The sequence below is a fragment of the Pipra filicauda genome, unplaced genomic scaffold, assembly GCF_003945595.2.
Source record: "Pipra filicauda isolate LSUMZ 115617 unplaced genomic scaffold, ASM394559v2 scaffold60_size3304689_pilon, whole genome shotgun sequence".
NCBI lineage: Eukaryota > Metazoa > Chordata > Aves > Passeriformes > Pipridae > Pipra > Pipra filicauda.
In genome coordinates, this window is record NW_024104765.1 from 154,058 (window position 1) to 170,289 (window position 16,232).

Consider the following 16,232-nt stretch of genomic DNA (forward strand, 5'->3'; position numbering starts at 1 on the left):
GAAGGAAAGAGGGGGTGAAGGCCTTTCCTCCTTTCTTCTTATACCTCGGCTTACGTAAAAATCGTAGGGAATACTGGGTAAATCTGGGCACTTCCTTGGTTACAAACTGGTCACCAAGGAAGGCCTAGACTAAACTACCACATTCACCAAAACAGCAATACCTGGCCTTGTGGGCAGATATGAGTGAGTGTATTATGCACACACAATATTTTCAGTGCAATGGAGGATTTATTAGCATCCTGCTGTGGTCCAGTCCCACAAGCCAGGCTGTCCCTGTGCCAATAAAGCCACTCCATGATCATGTAGATAGTGCACCATCAGCAGGGAAAGTTGATCCACGTATGCCAAAAAGCAGGATGCTGCTTGCCTCTCAGTGGAGACAGGACAATTTTCACACAGTAACCCCTCAACAGTCATGTTAATTGTAAACTTGCATGTCTCTGATCTTTTGGGAGACTGTCAAACACAGTTTTCAGATTTTTTTGCTCTCCAAGGCTGCAGTGTTTTGGTATATGTTCAATTTCTCCATCGGTGAAAGCTGTAAAGGAATCTTTGTTACACCATGCAGCAGAACACAGCTTCCTTTTATCTATTTTCACAGATAAATTATTGGATTTTTTATCTCTCAGGCACTATTCAACCTTTAACTCTTCATTCACATTTCCAGTCACTCAGCAAATTCCATTTCTTTCTTTTCTTATTTATTCCTACTCATTGCTCCTTTGAATGAATGCCTTGCAGTTGGCCCTGAGGGGAATATTTTAGGAATCTGTTTTCTCTCAGATGGCAGCTGAAAACCACGAGGGAAGGAGAAAACTGTAGATGTTCCCTTCTGCAGCAGGAAGGTTGCTGTGACATATTTGTGACATATTTATCTGTTGTTTTACACCCTCCTTGGACAGACAATGCTTGCAAATCCATAAATCTTCACCAGTTGCTGATTCTTCCTGCACTCTGTATCTGTTGTTTCAAGTAGATACCACACTATCATAATAAAAAATATATTGGTGACTTTAAACTACAGGCATCTGACTGGGGATGGCAAATCCCACTGCAGTTTCTGCAAGCCCCTCTAATGCTGGCTCCAATACCTGTTCCCTCTGCCTGCCATGGCCTGTCCACAGTGCTGCAACTGGAGGTGTATTTTTCTCCTCCTTCCTGCTCTCCTTTCATTTTCTGATGCATCGATGCCAACTTCATATCCCACTGCCTCTCTTTTCCTTGTCCCAGGGTGTCCTCTCTCTACTCAGATCTCTAAGTGTCTTGGTTTTCCTTTACCCACTCTATTACTCTCCTAAAATATCCAGCCCTCCTAATTTTCCATTCTCTCAAGCTGTGAATCAGGTTTTTTCCCTCCACCTGTGCCTGGGGTATTTCTTCCCTCTTGTAGGATCACCTCCTTTCTTCTCCCTTGCCTTCTTCATCTTGGTTCTAGTGGTTGCAGTAATAAACCCCATGCTTGTCCTTTGCCTTTCCTGTCATTCTGCATCTTTTCATCCTAGTCAAGTGGCATCTCTGCATTTTGAAGGTATGGCCCTCCCTAACTTGATTTCCAATAGATCCTACTCTTTAGTCAGTCAGCATTTTTCTGTAAATGCTCAGTGCTACTTCTGAATGTGTCTCTTTAAATCAAATTCATTCTGACTAATTTATTAAGAGAATTTCCTTTATGCAAATACTTAAAGCTTTGGGTTGTATCGTGTTTGCTCCTGGACCATTGCTCAGACAATTTACCTCCAGTGAAGTCGCTGGACTTCAGGAGACTGCATCTCTCAGCAGGTCATCAGGCTTTCTTTCCCCTTCATATTTTTCTGAACTGAGTTGGATTTCTGAATTACTGAATTTCTACTGAATTGAATAAAAAATTGATATTGTTGACGGTGTTAATCCAAAAAGGGCATTAATAAAACCTCCTAGGGTAATTCTTCTTCAAGAAGCTCCTTCTTTCTCTGTCTACTGCAAAATGCATACATTATGAAGATCCTGTAATGAACACAGTTTTTTTTTTTTTTAACATCATACCAAACACTTCTTTGTTCTACAGTTCTTGTTCATCTTTGTTCCTGTGAATGACTGTGGGCCTTCATCTACCACTAACTGCAATGGGCATGTTGTAAAAATATATTAGCATGTCCCTAATAAGGGTGAAAGCAGGAGGTGGCATTTATCCCTGTACTTTCTAACAAGACCAGAACTCTAGATACAAAAACAACATAATGTCAGGGAAAAATAAAATAGCTCTCCTAGCTGTGTTGCTTGTTAAAACATTTCAGCAAAAGATGCAGCTGTAAACAGCCAGATAGGCATTTTGAAAAACTCATAAAAATAAACTTTCTGAAAGTCAAAGGAAATATCACTAATATTTTAAGACTTTGGAATCAGTAGTACTCACTAAGATAGGTTTACTTTCAGAAAGAAAAAGGGTGTTAACGTCATGGGTAAAATAAAGTTGTTTAATATACTGTGCAAAAGAATAGGCAGTAAGTCACCAAAAAAAAAAAAAAAACCAACAAAAAAAAGCCAAACCAAACCAAACCAAACCAAAACAAACAAACCAAAACAAAACAAAAAAAACCAAACCAGAAAAACCAAATCAAACCAAAAATAAAAACCAAAACATCAGACTCAGTAAAATATTCAGAGAGAGCATTGGCTTTCCATGGAAACAACGTGTACACAGGAAGTCAGCAGAACATGACCAAAACAGGTAGCTTTATTTTTACTTTACTAAATTCAGGGGTATGGCAAGTGGAAAATGATGATTCTTGGGAAATAAATTATATTATGAGAAGGAAGAAAAGAAGAACTCGATTACTTGAAGCTCTTTGGACTGACACTTTATTTTACTCTGGTTTTCTCTTGTCCCAAGTGTTGTGAGAAAGGGGCTTGATTGAGCAAGGTTGGATTCCTGTGCAAGAACCATTTGTGGAGAAAAAGACAGAGATCGGGTGAAACTCTTGAGCCAGACCATGAAGAGCAAGAGTGCCTGGTCCATGGATATCATTAGCCTGCCTCAGTGCTGCCAAAAAGGGAGCAGGGGAAGGTATGGTGAAACCTGAGCCCAAGTCTGCAACTTGGATATTTTCTAATGCTATGATGCTGTGAAGGAAAAGCCTCCAATTTTCTGGGCGGTGATTTGCTGGGAGACCTTGTTTGATAGAAGGAATGACAAAGCATCTTTCCTTGAGTCACAATCAAGACTTTTCAAGGTAGGCAAGAAAAACTATTTTTTGCTGAGAATAAGAACCTCAGCATTCCCACAGGGAATGCCAAACCTTGGCCGCTTTGTCTTAAGCCTTTGAAAGTCTGATTTCACTTTTCCTAAATAAGCTTTGTTTTACCCTGGAGGTACTGCAGCTCATGATGGGCTGGGACACCACCCACAAAACTTTTCTAGTCCCCTTGGTGACAGCTCCAGGCAGATTTGAGGGGGTGATCACTAGAAATGGGGCTTCAGGAGGCCAACTGGGCTATGTCCCATTGGAGAAGGATGTCCAGGAGTTATCTCCAGGAGGCTGCTGTGCCCCTCAGCCACCCAGCACCATGCAGGGTAATCTCCACACAGGTGATGGCAAGCACCACCCTGGGAGTTTGCTGCACTGGGATGATTGCAATGTCTGTGAGCCTGTGGAAATCAGAGATCCCTTTGATCAAGACTAATGCAGAGAGCACAGCTGCACCAAAGGCTCTCAGTCATTAGCATCGAGGTACTGCTGTGATAGGCTGTGATATGCACAAGAAGCATATGCCATCTTCTGCAGTCCACTGTTAAAATCTTAGGAACGTATTTGTCTATTAATTTAAAATGCTTTAATCCTTCACCCCCTTTAGCAATGAGTAATTCACATTGACTGGTTTTCTCTTGGAGCACCTGGAAACACCAGCTGCTGCGTGTACCAAGCATCAAATGATGCTCTACCTTCGCTTCTTAGTAGTATTAGTACAGATGTATTGGTCACATAATCTGACCAGTGGATGTTTGGGATTGATCGGAGGCAGCGCTGGTGGAAGCATTCTAGGAGACACAGGTGGTGGCGGTAGATGACCCATGATTCAGAACCATATAAGAGAGTAGACAGCACAATGGCTCTGTAAACACTGATCTTGGTACTTTTCTTCAAGTGTTTATTATGCCATACTCTTTTATGGAGTTTCCCGAAGGCACTATGTGCCTTTGCTAACCTGTTGTCTATCTCCCCATCAATCTTACCGTCCGAGGAGATGAGGCTACCTAGGTAATTAAACTGCTGGACTGATTTGAGCTCTGATTGGCCAATGGTGATGTGGGGATGATGGGGGACTTCCTGAGGTGCAGGTTGATGGAGAACTTCTGTCTTCTTCAAGCTGACTTCCAGCCCAAAGAGCTCAGCAGCGTCTGCAAAGCAGGATGCTAAACACTGTAGGGCTGCTTCTATGTGGGCAACAAGGGCGGCATCATCAGCATAAAGCAGCTCCTGGACAAGATGGTTTAAGGTCTTGGTGTGGGAGAACAAGCAGCAGTCACGAGTATTGAGGCCATGTTGCTGAGAACACAGCTGCGCTGGGCAGGGCACGTCTCCAGGATGAAAGATCACCGCCTCCCTAAGATCTTGCTCTATGGTGAACTTGCCACCGGCTGCTGCAAGAGAGGAGCCCCGAAGAAAAGATACAAGGGCTCCCTGAAACAACATCTCAGCCTTGGCCATATTGATCAACATAACTGGTCTACTCTGGCCTCCAATTGGGAGGTCTGGAGACACACCATCTATAACGCAGCTGTCTCCTTTGAGAACACATGCAGGATCACTCTCGAGGAGAAAAGACAACGCAGAAAGAACCATGTCTTGTGGAATATACCATCTAAGGAGTCTTTCTGCTGTGCCTTTTGCAATCGGTTATGTCTATCTCGTATTGGCCTCATTAGCCACCAGCGTGCCTGTAATAAATGCAGATAGAGCCTCCCTTAATCTTCGTTCGCGAAGCCCAGCCATGAGTATTAGTAGTGGAGGAAGGATGCTACTTTGCTGGCATGGGAATTCTACAAAAAATCACCAGAATATTAAACATAGTAAGAGGAAGGACTGAAATGGGGCTTATCCTGAAATATCACAGAAACCACCGAGTGACAATGGGAACTTGTATCCCATTGCAAATCCACATGAAGTCCGTATCTTCCCTCTACTGACAGGAAAGCCGAGCAGGATGGCTAGCACAAACCCAGCAGTGGCAGCAGACCTGGAAGCAATGAGAAAGCCTTGGCCTCAGGTTTTTTATAGTTCTCTCATTTGATATTTTTTCACCATTATCCTTCAACTAGCCTCATATTTGCTCTTCAGTCAGACCCGAGGTGATCTCTCATTTCAAGGCTGCAAAGACAAGAAAATGTGTACTGCTTAATCACACTTCTAAATGCACATTGTCACATTGCTGAATTGCATACACTCGAAATGTCTCGCCATTGTAGCTAATACCCTGCAGAGCGCATACTGCTCAGGCCAGCTGGCCAATGCTTATAACTACCTAACACTTATTCCATCTAATTCCCAAAGTGAAAGCAACTTTGCTTAGTGCAGATCTCTACCAGTTCATTTATAGAAGAATAGCTCATCTAAGTGCTAATAGAAGAAATCTTTGATTACCAGTATATTCATGGAGATTTAGACTCCAACCCAAATAATTATTTCCTTGACCAGTATAGACAAAATGAAATGGTGCTAAAGATTGGAAACGCATGGAAGAATATTTTCATTAAAAACTGAATATAACCACTTACTAATTTTAATTAGAGTGGCATCATTTGTGTTGCTATAGTTAAAGGCCTACTGGTATTTCTGGTATAAATAGTCTGCCATTTATCATAACATATCAATATGCATTTGCACTGAGATAAAACTTGACGGGATGTAATAGCTTGTTTTTAAAATTTTTTTTTAAATGTTAATTTGATACTTTTCCACTATAAGTACAAATTTAAACACAGCTTTGTGAGGAATTAAATGTCCTTACTCTAGAACTATGTTGTATTAGAAAATCTTTTTAGCATTAACCAGACCAGTTTCCTGCCCTGAAAAATATTTTCTGAGTTTTCAGTGTTTTTTCCTGCTTTCTATATTAGGATGAGGTCAAGACCCTGTCAAAGTTATTGACCACAACAAAAGCAGCAGAAAAATAAGCATTGCCCTAAACTAGCTTAGGAATGCCAGCATTTTATGTCTATCTTTCGATGGTGGCAAAGATCTTCTGCACCCAAAATCCATGGCTCGAGTATTTGGGGCTCACTTCTCAGAACTTCTTGCACTGGTGCATCCCTGGGTTACCCTTGATGATTTCCCTCCTAGAGTCTCTTCTCTAGATTTGAACACAAATTTTGCCTGTGAACTGAGACATTTTCCTGGTCCACGGGCGTTTGTTACCAGTTGTAGTCCCAGTTCCTCTCTACTTCATCACACTACTCTGCACACCCCTGCAGATGTTCACGTACGCTTTTTGGGGAAACACCTCTCTCCAAGTGACCTTCCAAAGGGATAATAAATACTATGACACGTCAATTCTCTGTTTTGTCCACTCCCACATGCTATCTGGACATCTATTTTCATCTCTACAAGCCATAACAAGAGACCATAACTATTTGGGAGCCCTATTATGCCACACTGTGTGGGAGAGAATCCCAGCCCTCAGTGTGCTTGTGAGCAGAGGTTGTACTGCTTCACTTATGAATTAAACACTGAATTTTTGTGAAACCTTCATGATGGGCATCCCCATCCCTGCTTCACAAAGGTATTGGGTGCACAGGTGCAGGTGAAGAGTAGAAACTGGTCTCTGTGTAACAAAACTGCATGTGCTGTGTCTCCACCAAACTTTGTGCAGAACGAGAGGGAGAGAGCTGGCAGAGTAACCGCCCTAATGTAGAAATATATCTGAACTGAGGAAGGTGAAGTTCAATGAGAAGCAGGAGAGAGAGACTGAGGAATGAAAGACTGGTCAGGAAAAACACATTTTCTTGCTTTCACACATCTTGGCAATCAGTGTCTTTTGACTTTTCATTTAAAGAACATATTGTTTTAGATTTTTTTCTATGTATTTATTGGGAAAAGAAGAACTTTGGTATTATGACAAAAGCTCTCCTTTTATCAGACAGCACAGAGCAAATGAAAACATTTTGTTCTGCTCTCCCTGCTTCCTTTCTTTGCAGGTAGCAATTAAATGACTCCCACAAACTCAAACAGGATGCCTATGCTCAACTGAGGATCTGAACCACTTCCTGAGATTTCATTTAGGTTTTGCTGAGATCCTTCCTTTTTTCTTGCTGAAGAGCCAAAAGTAGACTAAATACAGGTACTGTAGGCACAGAACCCCAAAGGCAAACAAAATTTAACTACTGAGCTGTGTGCATCCCTTTCAGGCATAAGGAATATAGTTCAAACCCGACTTTGTATTTCTGAACTCTCAAATTTACTATTATATTACACCTTGTCCACTCAGACAAGCCTATTATGATGTTTTCATTTCTAATCTTTCCACATGGCTGCAAAGACTAAACCTTGCCACTGCAAGAGAAAACTTGAGTAGTTCCCGGACAGCATTCCACAGAGGTGGAAGTTCACATACCGTTGCATCTTTCCCAGCAATATCAGTGTCTTTCAGAAAAAAGAAATAGCAAGCACCTTTATTTATTAAGTGATAAACACATAAATTAAAGTTTGGGCTTATTTATCCCAGCTTGCTACAAGCTGTGAGTTACTTATCTCAGTCCAGATACAGCTGTAATACTGCCAGTGCAAAGCAGCTTTCTTTTATCCATACTGACTGTCATATAGACACCAAGCCTTAATTATTATCCACATCCATACTATGCTTACCAATTCCAGGTAGGTGCTAGGAGATGATTGTGATATATCTTGGACTCCCTAAGCAATACTGCACAGATGACCCTGGGAAGTGTCCTATACATTATTGTGGGACAACTTCTATTTCAGTAGAAAGAAGACTTCAAGTAACTAAATTATTTTTGCCTGACAATGCTCCCAGACTTGTCAGCCCTGGACAGTGGTATGTACTTGGGGTGGTAGCTGAGTCAGCACAATTCTGGGGAGCTACCATTGGTTACTGAGGATGTCAACCACTCATGCACATACACAAGTGCATCCCAAGAGAACAGCATCAGGAAAGATGGCTGCATAACAAGATCTTCAAGTACTGGCTTCGCTGAACCTCTGGCTCCCCTCCTACAGCTGGATGTAGTTTTTGATATGACACCAGCACTCATTGTCTTGTGAGCAAATAGCTGAGTGAATGGGAGCAGAATAGTGCTGGAATTTAGTTATTCCAGACCGAGTAGGTAAAATCCTGGGGCTTGTCATATTCATGTCATATATCAACAATATATCACGTTCTGGCCGAGTTCGTGATCTCAAGAAGCTCATCTTGAGCTTGACAGAGAAAGGCTTGGTGGGCAGCATGGAGCTGAAAGGGCTGCACTGGCAATTGACAGTGATTTTTAAGTAAAATGAAGGGTGAAAGGCAAGAAATCCCATTATTAGGTGGATCTGCCTTCTGAACAGAATGGTCATGAAGACACATAAAATGAGAGTCTTGTTCAGCACCAGAAAACTGCAAATCTTATTTGAGCAAACAAGTAGCAGCAGCAAGCACTTGGAAGCTATACAGAGTCTGCTGAGAACATATATGGGAAATTCAGAGTGGATGACATGAAGAAGAAAGCAAAACCAGTTTGCAGGAAAGACAATTCCTTCCTATCCCTCCAGACTTGTACCTCAACTATTTTATTTCAGGGATGAGATCTAGCAACATATTAATAGCAAAGATATCTTCTTTGCTTATAACTCTGGCTTCTAAATTATCAACAGTACTTTTGCAGCATCACATTAAGGCAAAGGCAAATAAGGATTCTGCCTAAATACAGACAAACAAATACATAAATAGAGATATAGTTAAATAAGTATTAATCAATGCACACATTCTATTAAACTTTTTTTCTTCTGACTGTCATGTAGGCATCAGTAAAACACTAGTTGATACAGCTTTTAAAGGAAACTCTCCTGCTAGGCACCTAACTATGAATGCTGCTAAGGTTGTTTATACCTCTAACTACTTATTAGAAATTAGGTAGATGCATCAGTTAATACAGAAAGATTTGTGTCATTAACTGTGCTAGGTAAAAGAGTTAGTTGTGGGTAAATTTTGAGGGTCAATTTAAAAAAAAGGAAATTCCTCCAGGGAGAAAAAAAAGAAAACTCTAATTTTACTCACTCTGAACTCAGATATTCTATATATATATGTGGCAAAGACCCTTACATGATCTGTCAGCAAGTAAACACAATCCCAAAGCTGTTTCTCTATGGGCAGTGTATGTCCTGTGCAGTGTGAGGATCCTCAGCTTGGGCTCCCCCTGAGTGAGGACACTCCCTTCCCATGAGCTTTGGCAGCTCCTCTTCCTCAGTAGGCTACTGCTTTCTGCTGTTCTCCCAGTCACTTCCCTGCACAAACACATCTGCCCTCTTCCAAGAGATTCTCCCCACTATTCATCCCTTTTGCCTTCACGGTGCTGAACTTCATCTTTGGGTGGATATGGGGATGAAATGGGAGACCTCCACCAGCCAGGCTCAGGTGCTGCTCACAATTTATGATGTTCTCCTTCCTTCCTGCTTCCACACTGCAGAGAGACCAAGGTCCTCCCAAAATAGCATCTTAACCCACTGCTCACCAGTTCCCCAGAAGTGCTGTACCTGTTGAGATAGGTACCATGAGGCAATAACAGCTAGACAAGAAACCCCTCTCTTTGTTGAAAGGTTCCCTCCTATGTTGCCATGGATATGATGACCTGTTTCTAAACTCTTTTTTTCCCCTCACAGTATATGATCTCTACTATGATCTCTACATTTTGATCCATACTAAATATAATTGTTAAACAAATTACTGTTCTGTTTTATCTTGTGATTATCAAACTACCCTGCAATACAATCACTTTTGATTCACCTTCTGCCAGTTTTTCCAACCAAGTCATCATCTCAAAGGCAAGGAGGAGGAATTGGTTGAGGGGGTTTTTTGCTTGCTTCTTGTTTCTTTGAAGGATGTTTTGTGCCACAACAATAGAGCTGAAATGGATGTGTTGAAAATAATTCATTTTTAATCGCATTCCCACATACAAACACAAGAGATTCAGAACTTCAGCAGCAATGCTAGAGAAAGCTATCCATGTTAACTCTGCAACTTATTTATTCATCAGCTGTGTTTGTTTACATGATGTATGAAAGGAAAAAATTCTGAGAATAATAAAAACCACATTCAGGTACAAAAATTAAGCCAAAACTTCAAGTATCTAAGAAGAAGTCATTGTGTGAGGGGCTTATTTCTACTTTTTTTTGCTGTCTGTGATGGGTATGCATGCACAAACTTCCTTTGTAGAACTCTCCTTGGCCGGAAAATATCACTTAAGAGCACTCTTCTCCCTCTATGATTTGTTCTCGAGAGTCTCCTTTCTCTGACAACAGCTCCTTTTTGCCCATGCAAAGTGATCCACCATCTGTGGGTGGATCTGAAGATCAAACACATCTGCATTAGTGTAAGAGTGGCCAAGGACAACTGCAAAGTCACACTCACTTCTTCCTCTGTTCTGCAACAGCGGTGCTTGAAATGTTCTGCTTTGTTCTCACCCAAAGACTTAATTTCAAGTTCTGCCTTTAAGATATACCACAGCCACAGTGGCAAACAGCTTTGCCCATGATGTAAGAAGCAATTTGTTCACTATTTTTCTAGAAGGGAAATTTAAGCTGGACTCCATACTGTTCCTACCTGGTTGAGCAGGAAGATAAAATAAACACGGGTTTGCAATACCTCTGTCAGCAACAGAGAAAATGAGGAGAGGTGAATTTTATTTCAGAAATAGTTTGTGGTTTTGTAGGCCAGCCACTGCCATCCATTCCCTCTAGGCTTTGACACCACGAGGCAGTACCCCAGCGGGGCAGCTTTGTTGCTCTTCATGCAGGAGATAGCATCCAGGGGACACCCATCAGGAAAGGAGCTGCATGGCTGGTGGTGGTCATTTGGCTCCAGCACCCAGGACATGGGAAGTCTGAATTGAGTTGTCTGTACCTTCAGGAGATTTGAATCCCTAATTTGGTTTTAATGGGAGCTACCCCAATGCGTGGCTGTGGGCAGTGCTGAGCTGAGATCTCCTCTGGGACCATCCTTCTAAGCAAAGCTGTGCCCACAAAGCATGAATGCAGGCGCTGCAGGGACACAGGAGAACAGGTAAGCAAGGTCTGTACCTCTCATTGAGTGAGGCAGCTGGTTCCACCAGAACGAGCCACACTCAGGCTTTTACACTTCTCACTTAAGTGTCATCAAACCAGAATACATAAATAGTACTGGGAGCAGACGGACTGAACCTGTTTGGATCCTGGCTAACAAATCCTGAAAAAATAGTGGATAATATCAGACATAAGGACTGTAGATTTGGTTTAGCTGTCATGCAAAACTAAGGTGACTGAAATTGGTATCTCTATAACAAAAATCTGAACAAAGAGCAGAATCAGGGTCTTTTTTTTTAAGTTTAAAATGCTGCTGTAATTTAAAAGCATTGGTAAAAAAGTACTGGTTACTGTACTTTATGCAATGCTATTTGTGGCATCGTTAGGCCTCCCCTGAAACCTTGCTATTGAAAACTAGATTTAGTCAGGGTCCATTATGAGCCCAGACAACTGTACAAAATTGCCTCCTTTTTCATACAGTGATACCTAAAATATTAGTCAGGCACAGGCGCCTGACACATCAAGTATGTTCTCATATCAGGACCAGCAAGTGTCCCCAGTGCGGTTCACTCAGTCCATCCTCCGGCCAGGACCAACCTGGAGCCCCGTGTCTCCCTGCAGCCCCAGGAAAGGGACAGAACAGCTCCTCCTTACAGACAGGACAGGGCAGCAAAGCTTAGGGTGGGAAGGAGTAAAAAGGTCACATAAACCCAGAAAAACAATGCTGCTCCATAAAATGAATGACACATTCCCTTCACTTGCAAAAGCTGCCAACAGCAGTATGCACATCAGAAGCAACTTTAGGATGCAGCACACGGCCAGGGTCAGTTGTTTCTCTTCTTGGTTTAGAAGGTGTTACCATTCATAAGCTACTGGGTGCCCCTTAGAGGCACTGCTAGAGGAAGAGGCTTGCTCTTCCTTCTTTGCAGCTGCACATCACTGAAACAGAAAGTATGGATTTATAAATATTGTGTAATTGAATCTTACTCTGTGTACTGTATCGTGTCAGTGGCACTGCCTTTTCTCCCAGACACATATCTTTCAGCACTTGCTGCTGTGATTCCACATTAATATCTCTGCCTGCTGCTGGAATGTGCACTCACATCAGCAGCTCCTTCCAGCAATAGCACTATTAAAAATAATGAAATGTCAGGTTGTGCTACTGTGCATCTAGATCCATTATGGAAATGTGCTGCAGGACGATAGTTGTCTGAGTCAGTCCTACATTCGGCTTTCAGAGGGAAAAAATGCAGAGAAAGACATTTATGGTTTTAAATAGCACCTGGATTCCTGTCCATGGATAACCTTTGCCTGGGCAGTGCTTTTCCAGAAGGATGTACAGGGCAACACTTCAGTCAAAGAGGCACTGAAAAAAATCTTGCTTTTTTGACCATCCTTCTTTCAGTAGACAGAACCTCTGCTATTTTTATCCACCAGAAGTGTGGAAATTAAAATGAAATGAAAGGACCTAGGCTCTGGTAGGAGCAGACTGGCACAAGATTTCAGAAGATTGGGACAAACAGATCTAATAACATAGGAAATAAAAAAGTAGCGGACACTGTACAGTCAGTTTCAAATACTGTTTACTATACTGTCAGAGAGATCAATAATGTTCTGTCATTACTGATTTCCACTGGGGATATACAGAGTGTTGGGGAGGGAGCAACTATATTATGCAGAAGATGCAAGGTACGTGAAGAGTCAGGTGGAAGATACTGGTAACGAGTTTCTCATGCAAAAAAGGTGTTTGAATTCTCTCAAAACGGGCTAGCCTCATTGCACAAACAAGTTCATTTCCATCTATATTATTCCTCTCACTGGGAATTCTCCACCTGCTTCCTCTAAATAATCACAGGCCAAATGAGATGAGCCTAAGGGAATACAGACTAGGCAAAGAAAACACAGCTTGGTAGTGTTGGGGTGTGCACCATCTCCAGAATTACATGCAGAAATGTCCTACTCACCTCATTTGATTTGAGCCTGTGCTGGTGTTATGAAGAAAACAAACCTGCCTCTTCTTCTGTGAATTGACAGCATCTCTTATCACAAAGTTGCCCAGGTTGTATCACTCACCCGTGTCTTGTATTGAATATTTACAAGTGCACATACACACACACGAATGGACAGTATGACCTAGCAATGGCACATAAAAGAGTTTGGGTTATAAGTGGCACATAAAGTTGTTTCTGAGCAATCTGGGATTCCAGGGGGAACCACCTCCAGATGCTTTTGTAGCTTTAGGACCCTGGCCTCCATACTGAGTGGGGCAGATCCATTACCCATTTGCTCTTTCTGTGTGTACACAAGCAAAGAATCAGAATTAGCATTGTCCTGCACATACACTCTCTGTATTGCCAAGCAATAGCAGTGAGTAAAAAAGAATGGTCATATGAGGGCCATGCGAAGGAAACAAAGCTGTCGATTTGCCAGGGATTTTGACTGAGCAACAACCCTCAGCAGATGGGATGTACCTGGTAGCCCATGCAGATAGTCAGGCAACGATCAGCAACAAATACAGTGCAAAGGAAATGCAGCATGCACGCTTGAGAAACACATGATCCATAAAAAGCATTGTTCCTAAGCTGGGGTTTGTCGTGTCTGAAAGTTTATAGAGAGAATGTCAGCTCAGCTGGAGGGGGCAGTGCCATCAAGAGGAACAACAGAATTGCAGCATGTAAGCGGCTTCTTGCCTTATCTGGTGGTGGTGAGAATACTTATGTAACTAACCACAGCTGTAAGCATGGGAAGGATTTAATTGCTTGACTACTTGCAGTCATTGTCCTAAAACATGTTCTCAAAAGCTCTGGATATCTCCTTGCCCCATAAATTTTTCTGCATTGTTAGATCCTAACATATTTTCAATTGTTGGTGATAAAAACCTGTAATTTTTAATGGGCATTGCCAACTTTGCTGTGCTTTAGGCAATATAAAGTGTTACTTAAGCATTTGTTAACGAATAGAGCAGAGAATGCCTGAGCGAGATGGTCTCTGCACAATTTGTTCCAAGGGTGTGATTCACCACCCCTTAGACTGAGCAAGTTTTCTTATCAGTTTCAGCAGGCTTTGGGTGCAATTAAAACTCTTGCTATGAAAAGTCTGAAAAGACTTAAAATTACTCCAATACATGCAACTACATCAAATGTCAGACTGAAACAAAATTGTAGCCACTGAAGGCTATCTTAATTTCATCTTTTAAACCCATATTGAGATACATCCCCATTAATGGATATTATCCCATATTATCCCCTCCTCTATTTATCACCCAGTTCAACATCACCAGTTAACCATTTGATATTGGCAATGGCAGTGTTTTCAAACAACATCCCAAATCAGTGATCCATCCCCATTACAGTCAGGCTAACAACCACACAGCATCCCCAGCTAACAGCTAAAGTTACAGCTGCCGAGGTTGGAGGGATGCTACAAGATAGCATCCTGTTAAATATGCCTGCAAAATAAGAGAGAATGATGGAGTAAGGGTGACATTTGCTGAACGCTTACCAGTGCCACTGATAGAGATGGAAAGAAAACACACAAAGTACACACATAAGCTAATACATAATTATTTTGCCCACTGTACAAATGAAGAAGTCATAAAGAGGCTTTGCCCCAGCATAGCAGAGCCAGAAGGCACCGTGCCCATACCATGCCACAGGCATTAACATTTCATCTGCTAGATGCAAGCGGGTTGGGGCTGTATCCTCTGGGCCCTGCTCCCAGACAGACTTTTGCTGCTGAGCAGACACTGCAGTTGCTCTGTTCAAAGCAAGACAGAGCTGATGGCACCAAGCAGTACATCACAGCTCCAGGGCATCTGAGGCTGCAGTACTGACATGTAGACATGGAAGAACCCAAGAACAACAGCAAACTAATGACTAATTGACTCCTTGCTGAGGAGTGTGATCCTGCCAAGTTTTGAATTTCAGTAGATTTACTGACAGCATTTTGAAAAACGGCAGCTCTGCTCTTCCCTGCAGAAGCATGTGTTTATACCTCAGAGTCCTAGAACTACTAATGACCAGAGACCACACATGAAAAACATAAGTCTGAGAGTATTTCTGAGAAGACCAAACATAAAAATACATAGTATTTACATTGGTATTTTTGGTATCATCTGTCAAGTCTTAACTGCAGAAGTTAATCCAAATAAAATGAGGATGTTGTTTTGTTAATTTGCTTAAGAGGAGTAATTGCAATGCAGTAGATTAGTGGGTACTGACAGTAAAATAGATCACTTTTTCATAGAAGACAAAAGAGAATTATCTCCTTAGGAAGATAACAGGGTGTCACCCAGAGCTCAGGAAGAGGCAGCTTTGAAGAAAGAACTACGATGAGTCTGGTGAGTGTCTCTTACAGCATCTCATCACAGCCAGAACAAGGTGTTTTAGAGAGAGCTGCAAGAGCCCTTAAAATTAGTTTTGAATCACTCTAATGCGAAAGAAAAACCTGGTTTAGCAGAGGCAAGAGTGGTTCGGGAGTCACCTGTTTCTAAGCAGCCAGCTACCACATACAGATGGATAGGTGGGTGGAAGCAGCCACCTACCAGTCAAAATGGCACCTCTGGAAACTGCTCGAACAACATTTCTCTGTTCCCTCCTATATTTGCATCATCCTGCTGCACTAGAATTAATCAGTCTGATCAGCACTGCTTTTATTTGCCAGAAAGCTGCAAAACAGCTCAGATTTGCCCCTAGCCAGCATTTTACAGGATATACAGAAAGTCTCAAGGGTTCTCAATCTCCACTAGGTCATGACTACTAGAATTACTCAAAAGAAGTGAAATCATTTCACTTCACTGTACATATCTAAACGTTAATCACCTCCATCTAAGCAAGTCACCCTGGGCTCCTTTAAGACTTGGTGGAGAGAAATGAGCATCTCCAAAAGGCAGCTCATTTCATCTTCACATAGATGCCTAAGATGGATGAGAGGAGTTGCTTTCTGGAGGTGTCTATTTCTCTCCATTATCTATACAGAGAGCCT